Consider the following 9,521-nt stretch of genomic DNA (forward strand, 5'->3'; position numbering starts at 1 on the left):
GAAGAAATGCCTACTTTGGATTTTCTTCTGTTAGATTTGCATAAAATTGCTTTATTTTATTTTACTTTTTATTTAATTATTACAATTTAAAAAATATTTATTTATTTTTGAAAGAGAGAGAGTGAGTGAGCAGGGGAGGAGCAGAGAGGGAGATACAGAATCCAAGGGAGGGAGACACAGAATCCAAGGTAGGCAGACATGGGGCTTGAACTCATGAACTGTGATATCATGACCTGAGCTGAAGTCAGACACTCAACCGACTGAGCTACTCAGGCACCCCTCTTTTATTTTTTAAATAGCATGACTAATTCCATTTTCATAAAAGCATTTCTATCTCACCTAGCTAGAAGTTTCCTAGGAATGCCTAGAATATTGTTCATCTCATGTCACTAATTATCTCTGGGTGGAGATATTCATAAGGTCACCCAAATTCTCTTCAATTCTTTATAAGAAGAATGTATCATTTTTACAAAAATAATAAAGTCATTATTTTGGAATAAATAAGACTGGTGAAATATCTGTCTGCAACATGGTGTCTGGAGGCTTGTCAGTTTGATTTATTAGGAAAGCCTAAAGGACATGTGTCATGTTGGAGGAATGTGCACTAAGAAACTGGAATTCAGACTGAGCAAAAGAAAGGACATATTGAAGTTCACAAATATTATCATGGGATAGGAATTATAACTTCGATTGCAACCTGGATGCAACTCGATCTACAGATTCCACACAATCCCAATCAAAATTTCAGCAAGTTGTTTTGTGGATATCAGCAAACTGATTCTAAGTTGTTGTTTTTTTTTTAAGTATTTTTTAAAGTGACCTCAACACTCAACATGGGGCCTGAACTCACAACCCTGAGACCAAGAGTTGTGTGTTCCATCGACTGAGCCAGCCAGGCGCCCCAGATTGTAAAGTTTATATGGAGAGGCAAAGGACCCAGAATGGTCAACACAGTATTGAAGGAGAAGAACAAAGTCAGAGAACTGACATCACCCGACTTTACAACTTACTATAAAGCTGCCTGCAGTGATGGCAACAGTATGGTATTGGCACAAGAATAAGACAAAGGTGGGGCGCCTGGGTGGCTCAGTCAGTTACGCATCTAACTTCTGTTTTTGACTCAGGTCAGGATCTCACAGTTTGTGAATTCGAGCCCTGGATGGGCTCTGGGCTAATAGTGTGGAGCCTGCATGGGATTCTCTCTCTCCCTCTCTTACTGCTCCTCCCGAGCTGTGTCTCCCTCTCTCTCAAAATAAATAGATAAGCTTTAAAAAATGAAAAAAAGAAAAAAAAAGAACAAGACAAAAGATCAATAGAACACAACAGAGAGCCCAGAAATAGACCCATATAAATACAAGCACCGGGACATTGATGAAGGAGCAAAAACAATACAATAAAGTGAAGGTGATTTTTTCAACAAACAGTGCTATTAAAACAGCTGGATGTCCACATGAAGAGACAGAGAGAGAGAAAGGAAAAGAATCTAGACACAGACCTACACTCTTCACAAAATGCAAAACTATACAACACCTAGAAGACAACACAGGAGAAAATCTAGATAACCTAGGTTACTACTAGCCAGAGGCATGATCCATGAAAGACACAACTGAGAAGCTGGATTTTATTAAACTATAAAACTTCTATAGTACGGAAGACAATGTTGAGAGAATGAGAAGACAAACCATTAAGTGGGAGAAAATATAAATTAAAAAAAATTTTAATGTTTATTACTTTTAAGACAGAGACAGAGAAAAAGCAGGGGAAGAGGTAGGGAGAGAGAGGGAGACACAGAATCTGAAGCAGGCTCCAAGCTCTGAGCTGCCAGCACAGAGCCCGACGCAGGGCTCTAACCCATGGACCTAGAGATCATGACCTGAGCTGAAGTCGGCCGCTTAATGGACTGAGGCACCCGGCACCCAAATATTTCTAAAAGATACAACTGATAAAGGACTGTTATCCAAACTATACCAAGTTATCCTAATCACAATTATACAAATATACCAAATATATCCTAAAATTCAACAATGGGAAAATGAACAACCTGATTACAAAATGGGCCAAAGACCTGAATGGACACACCCCTGAAGGTACACAGGTGGCAAGTAAGCATATGTCACAGGGAACTGCAGATTAAAACAACAGTGCGATTTCATGACAAAATTATCTGAATGGCCAAATCCAGGACATGGACACTATCAAAAGCTGGTGAGGGTGTGCTGTGAGAAGAACCGTCATTCATTACTGGAGGGAAGGCAAACACGGTACAGCCATTTTAGAAATGTTTGGCAGTTTCTTAGAAAACTAAACATGACTCTTGCCACATGATCCATCAATCATGGTTCTTTGGGTATTTATCCAGCAGAATTGAAAAGTATGTTTATGCAGGGGCGCCTGGGTGGCTCAGTTGGTTAAGCGATTGACTTCAGCGCAGGTCATGATCTCACGGTTTGTGGATTTGAGCCCCGTGTCAGCTCTGTGCTGACAGCTCAGAGCTTGGAGCCTGCTTTGAATTCTGTGTTTCCCCCTCTCCCTGATTCTCCCCCACTCACACTGTGTCTCTCTCTCAAAAATAAATATTAAAAAAAAAAAAAAGAAGGGGCACCTGGGTGGCTCAGTTGGTTAAGTGTCCAACTTCAGTTCATGATCTTGTGATTTGTGAGTTTGAGCCCCGCATTGGGCTCTGTGCTGACAGCTCAAAGCCTGGAGTCTGCTTTGGATTGTCTCCCTCTCTCTCTGCCCCTCCCCTGCTCTCTCTCTCTCCCTCTCTCTCTCTCAAATAAACATTTTAAAAAAGAAAAAAAATACTATGTCTGTGCAAAAAGATGCACACGAGATGTTTATAGCAGCTTTATTCATAATTGCCAAAATTTGGCAGCAACCAAGATGTCCTTCAGTACGCGAATGGATAAATAGGCTGTGGTATATCCAAACAATGGATAATCATTCAGCACTAAAAAGAAATGAGCTAGGGGCACCTGGTCGGCTTAGTTAAGACTCTGACTTCGGCTCAGGTAGTGATCTCACGGTTGGTGGGTTCGAGCCCTCCATCAGGCTCTCTGGTGTCAGCACAGAACCCAGTGTGGATCCTCTGTCCCCGCCCCCCCCGCCCCTCCCCACTTGGGATCTCTCTCAAAATGAATAAACATAAAAGAATAACAAGCTATCAAGCCATGAAAAGAAATAGAGGAAACTTAATGCTTATTTCTAAGTGAAAGAAACCAATTTGAAAAGGTTGGGTGCCTGAATGGCTCAGCCGGTTAAGGGCTCGACTTCGGCTCAGGTCATGATCTCGCGGTTTGTGAGTTCGAGCCCCGTGTCGGGCTCTGTGCTGACAGCTCAGAGCCTGGGGCCTTCTTCAGAGTCTGTGTCTCCCTCTCTTTCTACCCCTGCCCCCAATTCGTGCTCTTTCTCTCAAAAATAAATAAACATTAAAAGAAAAAAAGAAAAAGGCTACCTACCGTGTGATTCCAACTATCTGACATTCTGGAAAAGGCAACACTATGGAGACAGCAAGAAGATCACTGGTTGCTGGGGACTTGTTAGCAGGGAGGGAGGCAGAGCCTAGAGGGTTTCAGGGTGGTGGCACTATTCCGTATGATACTGTAGTGGTGGAGACGTGTCATTATAGATTTGTCCAAAACCACAGAGTACACAACACCAAGAGAGCCCTAGTGTAAACTATGGACTTTGGGGGATCGTGATGTGTCAACGTAGGTTCAGGTCCAACAAATGTACCCCTATTGTCAGTAGTGGTTGCACTGGCGGGATGGGGGGCGGGCAGAGGCTGTATCAGAACTCTTTCTGCTCAATTTTGTTGTGAACCCAAAAGCGCTCTAAAAAAAATACGATTTTGCAATGGGGCTGGACATGCAACGAGGAGGCAGAACTCTCTACAGCTTGGTCCTGATCAGACGCAGAGGCCGAGAGAAAAGACGAGCCCTGCGAGGCTGCCACAGTCGTTCTGGACACGGTGAACTAGGGGCACTTGGGAGAGAACTGGAGGGATGAGCTTGCGACACTTGGGTTTACAAAACCAGGGCTCAGGCGGACCAGGCACATAGGGTGAAGATGACTCGGCCCTGGGTGGAAGGGAAAGCATGGAGCTGAGACCTTGCAGGGAGAGCATGGAGGGCCGGAAGGAGAGACCAACGTTTCAGAGACAGGGAGGAGAAGAAAATTCCACAAAGGAGACAGAAGTGGAAAAGAGGAGGTTCAGGAGGGGAGTAGTGAGTCTCAGAGAAGCCAAGGGAGATGTTCTCTACCAGCGTCAAGTGCTACAGAGAAAGAAGGGGACTGAAACCTGGTGACTTTGTCACCTTTTCACGTGGAGTCAAGCCCTTGCCCCTTTCAAGCAGCTAAATGAACAGTCCTATGGAATGGGTTGAAATTTGAATTTCTGAAGAATATACATTAGCTGGAGCAAAGACGCATGAATATACTTTTTTTAAAACAAATTTTATTTTTAAAAAATATTTATTTATTTGAGAGAGAGAGAGAAAGAGAGCATGTGAAAGTGGGGGAGAGAGAGAATCCCAAGCAGGCTCCACGCTCAGCACGCTGCCTCACGCAGGGGCTCCCTCCCAGGACCCTGGGATCAGGACCTGAGCCAAAATCAAGAGTCAGACACTCAACCTACCAAGCCACCCAGGCACCCCAAAACGAGTATTTCTAAAATGAACTCTAAACTTCTTGACTTCTAATCCAAATAATCATTAAACAGGATGACTTACCGACAGTAAGAGAACAATGGAATAAATGGTGGCATCCACACCGTGGAGTATCAGCTATTAGACAGAAAGGATTAGCGCTCCTCCAGGTGACTTGAAGAGAACTCTGTGAGGTACTGAGTGAGAAAAGTGACAGACAAGTGCCTGTCATTGTGATCGCATTTTTGATAAAGCAAGGACAAGAACCCTGATCCAGGGTTATGATCAGAGAGCACGGAGGAAGCCATGGAAAGACACACGGTTGTGTACATATTACACTGACCTGACCGGGGAAGGGGGCGAGGCATGTGGGGGGCAGGGACAAGCCTGTAGCAAGCAACGGGGGAAAGACAGGACACGACGCAGTATATAGGAAATAGTTCTATTTATGCATTTATAGTTTTACTAGATAAAAAAGACGTTACCAAAAAAAAAAAATGAACACACCAAAATGACTTAACTCAAACCTGCACTGAATTAATGGAGTCCTGAGAGTGGCCCTAATCAGAGGCCAGCTGTCCCCCTGGGAGAAGCGAGGACATCCACAGGTGAGGTGACACTTGATGACATCTGGACTATGTGCAGCCAGCTCAGGAGACATGAAAAGGCTCGCAGGGCCTCCTCTGAATCCTGGGAGAGAACGTCAGAGAGGACCAAGGCCGGGGGCAGGGGGGACAGGGGACAAGTGACCAGCAGGCCCCTCGGGCCTGCCTCACGAGTAGGACGTGGCTAGTTGGTCTCCTCAGTTACGGCAGAAGAGAACTGGAAATCTAAGAATGACACTGAGGACAGGAAAGTCCTTAGAAACCAACATACATGCTTTTAATTGCAAAAGTAAAAACTTTCATTACATAGAATTTTAATTTACATACATTCTTCACACGGCGGCAGTGCACTGTCGCTGTCAACTTTTTGCACCGAACACATTTTAGAACAGCTCGCGCTGTATGGAGCACGTGCACTTGGGACAGGCGTCCATCTCCCTCTGCCTCCTGGGACGTTCCCAGTTCCCTGAGGATGCACGGCGGCTGTCCCGCCGACCTCGGCCCCTCCGTCCGGTCCCCCTGCCTCAGTGTCAGCTTCGGACTCTTCCCGCAGGAGGGAGGGAGGAGAGAGACCACAGGGGTAAACTGTGGCAAGGAGTTTGGAGGGGAAGTTGCCTGTCACGATGAGACGAGGGGTTCCTGGGAAGGCCATGCGTCTGTCTGATCCTGTCACTGATTCCTGTGGGTACGTGAGAATTTGTTCTGAAAAGGGCCAAAAGTGCCCCCAAGGGGCTGGAATTTGGAGGCACTGCTGGGCTTCGAGTAAAGGTGGCCTCACCGGGCGACCTCACCCACCCCACAAAGCTGTGGTGAGGAAATGAGGGGAGTCAAGCTTGGCACAGAGCTGGTGTCTGGACTCCCGTTTCTGTGTGAAACCCCAGACCGGTGTCCCTGCTCTGCACAGGTGCTCACAGCTGGGGCTCATGGCCAGACTCATGCCGCCCACAGACGCGCCAAGTGCAGGAGGAGTGGTTGTGTCAGCCCCCGCCCCGGCATGTCTGGACGGTTCCACCAGGAGTTACATAACATTTCTTCCCACCACTCTTTTGAAAAGCTCTGGACATTTCCCAGTCTCTGGAGAGAGGAGGCTGACAGATGGAGTTCGCTCTAATGCTTCAATTATGCAGGGCAGGGAAAGCAGGGACCTGGACCTTGGACAAGCTGGCCCGAGGGCTTCTCACCGAGGCCAGCACAGAAAACCACGCTGTGTCCAAGGGCGGGCCCGACCTGGGTGTGGCGTGTGACAGGGAGAGCACCTGTCCATCTTCTTGGAGATGCTTTTGTGGAGGGAGCCATCGGGTCCTGGGAGGCTGCAGGCGAGGAAGCCAGGGACACGCACGCTGATGGCAACACGGCATTACCCCCAGGGCCTCCCATTTCTCACTCTCTGTAAGCCTCTCTCTCAGAGCCGGCACTTTCCCAGCCCCCTGGCCCTGACGCCATCAGCTCCGTGCAGAAGACGAACAGCTCCAAACGTGGAGAGAACCTCCATGCCATTTAAAGCACATCTCTGGCCTTGCCTTCCTTTGACCAATTATAGTGGGTGATGGCTCACCATTGGAAATTAATGAGCGTGAGGCTGTGAACTCAGGAGAGTTTCTCCTCCATCGTGAGACCTCAAAAGCCTGAAAGACCCCTCCGAATATTAACAGATTCTCAAAAGGTCGCCAAGGTCGCCTCTCTCCATGTAACCAGACACACGGTTTCCCCTCTTTCCCCTACAACTTGGCCTTCTCCTGCGGGCAAGGACGAGATGAGAAGGGAACATATGCTTTGGAGTTTTGAATGTTCATCCCGGAAGCCACAGGATAAGAAGCAAACCCTCATTCCCGACTATGTTAGAACGACTGAGGCCATCACTTGCATCTAAGGAGCTTGTGGTTTTTTAGAAAAGAACTATTCCTACAGAGGTCTGTGCTGGAATTTGGAAGACGGGAACAGAAATGAGAACTGAAAAACAAGTGAGGTAAACTCTAAGGGGACCCACAACTGGAACTGGGCAGAGTCCCTCTCCTGGTCACACATCTGGAAACATGTGGGGATGGGAAAATGGCTGGACACAGTTGCATTCCAGCCACACTTGCTCTTACAGGGACAAAGTGAAAGGATTTTTATAAGAGTCATCTGGTTAGATTCTCTCCTCTTCCATTTCTGTCCAAGACAGTTCTGAAAACAACCCCGGGAGTGTTCTCGGCTTGCTGACCCCCTCCCTCGGGCCTCCCCGCCCCCAGTTGGGGCACACCCGAGCCAGTTAAACCCACATCTTCGTTCTCGGGCACCACACTGTGCGGAAGCAGGAAAAGAATACGCTGCAAAGCCATCAGTTAACTGTTCTAAGCCCTCGCTGTCTGTAAGATGAGATCGAATACCTACTTTATGGGACTGAGTAGCGATGAAAAGAGATCACGTATATGGAGACACTCTTAAAACGGACTGGACAAATATTACTTTTCTTTCAGATAATGAGCCCAAGTCTGCTCCTTTCCTAGATGGTTTTGTTTTTCAACTAAGTAGATTCTGGTTTTTTTTTTTTTTTTAAGATTTTATTTTTAAGTAACCTCTACACCCAAGGTGGGACTCAAACTTACAAACCCTGAGATCAAGAGTCTCACTCTCCACCAACTGGGCAGCCAGGAGCCCCCTAGATTCTGTTTTCATAAACCATAGTATTTTACTTCCTCCCTTCCCTAAAAAAAAATTTGAGAGTTGGGAGAAGATAAGTTCTGCCTTTTCTGAGAAGCCTGAACGGGTATGGCATCTTGTCAATACTGGACTCCTCCGGACCTAAGCCCATCTGGAAGTAAAGGTTTCACACTGCTGCTGCCAAGCAGCCTTTGTCCCCACGGAGCTTATCTGGGGCCCTGAGTCTGCGCTCTGGGGACCTACAAGGCAGTGACCCCACCCCACATGCAGAGGTCAGCACAGTGTCACCCCAGAGTAACCAGTCAGGAAACGTGTGAGTGGGTCCCTGTAGTTTTGTAAAGGTGGGGGGTTGGTTAGGCGCCCCCACCATGCCTCCCGACCCTTCTCCCTCACCCTGATGACCCTCCTTCGCACACCGGGTCACAGGGAAGGCCTTCTACCTCTGGTGGAGGAGCGGACAGAGGGGTGAGCAGCACCCTCACACAAAGCCTCGGGGAGAAAGGGACTAGCTGGCTACTGCGGGTCATTCCTGTAGGAAGCCATTCCTGTGACCTGCTTATCAGAATTGCCTTGAGGATAAGGCCAATTACTTCTCTGTATCCAGTAATTAAGCCCAGGAAACCCCGCTGTGGAAAATTTCCTCCCTAACAGAAATCCACCTTCGATTCCGAACGGGGCAGATTGTAAGTAAAATGGGTAGGACACACATGGGAGTCTCAGCTGATCTGCTGCGACACCATTTTTGGTTGAACTGCAGACAGCGCAGGGGCTCGGGCGACTCCCCGGGGGACACTTCAGAAGGGTGACACGTGCAAGGGCTTCTTAGTTTTCAAAGGTTTGAGTTGCAGTGGCTATTATGAACAGTGACGGTGTGACGGGCAGGCGTGACACGGGGAAGGAACGTGGGGTAACGCACAAAGACAAGAGAGAGATCGCAGTCATCAAAACAGTTTCTTTTTTTTCCAAGGAACCCTCTCTTTCGTTAACCCAAAGGGCCTCATTTAAGAAAACTGAGGAACTTGTTTACGTCCAAGCCTCCTCCACAAGCAGCAGGGGTAAGGACCCTGCAAAGGCTCTAAAAGCTTGCGCAAAGCTGGCCTTGAAATGATCCCTCCGATTTCAAACCTCTTAAATCATAACAGCTTAGCAGCATGACTTTAATATGTACAAAAAAATTTTGTTTTTCCTGCATTAACCCACACAAGGCGCGGACTTGTTTAAGAAGAAACTCCCTCAGGTACCATTTATCCTCGTTTCATTCACGTCTGCGGAGGTGGAGTGCTTCCACCCTGAGCTCTGTGAACCATTTGCCTCCTTTACAAGCCCACAAACCGACCCCTTGGCACCCGAATGGTCCCCACGGCTCCTCATGGGAGGTGCTGGGAGAGGGCCCAAGGGCGAGGTGCAGGACGAGGTACCCGCAAGGATGCAGGGGACCCTGCGAGGAGTCACACATTCTGCGCTCTCCACGGTCTGCCTCTGGTCCATTAACTCGGCCATGGACACCTGGATTCAACTGATTTCTGCACTTCACAACCAGGGGCCACAGTGTGGATTTTTTTTGAGCTGGGTGATGGTACAGGACCGGAGCCCAGGTATCTAGCAGCATCAATAAAAGAATAAACGC

At 47.7% G+C, this 9,521-nt stretch overlaps 1 protein-coding gene across 2 annotated transcripts in view; it reads right to left on the reverse strand.

The window, feature by feature from the left end:
• The window catches only part of CUNH6orf89 (chromosome unknown C6orf89 homolog), a 66,348-nt gene that overhangs the window by 11,355 nt on the left and 45,472 nt on the right, over nt 1-9,521 (reverse strand). The window lies entirely within an intron of this gene.

The sequence above is a fragment of the Crocuta crocuta genome, unplaced genomic scaffold, assembly GCF_008692635.1.
Source record: "Crocuta crocuta isolate KB4526 unplaced genomic scaffold, BGI_CrCroc_1.0 scaffold132, whole genome shotgun sequence".
Lineage (NCBI taxonomy): Eukaryota > Metazoa > Chordata > Mammalia > Carnivora > Hyaenidae > Crocuta > Crocuta crocuta.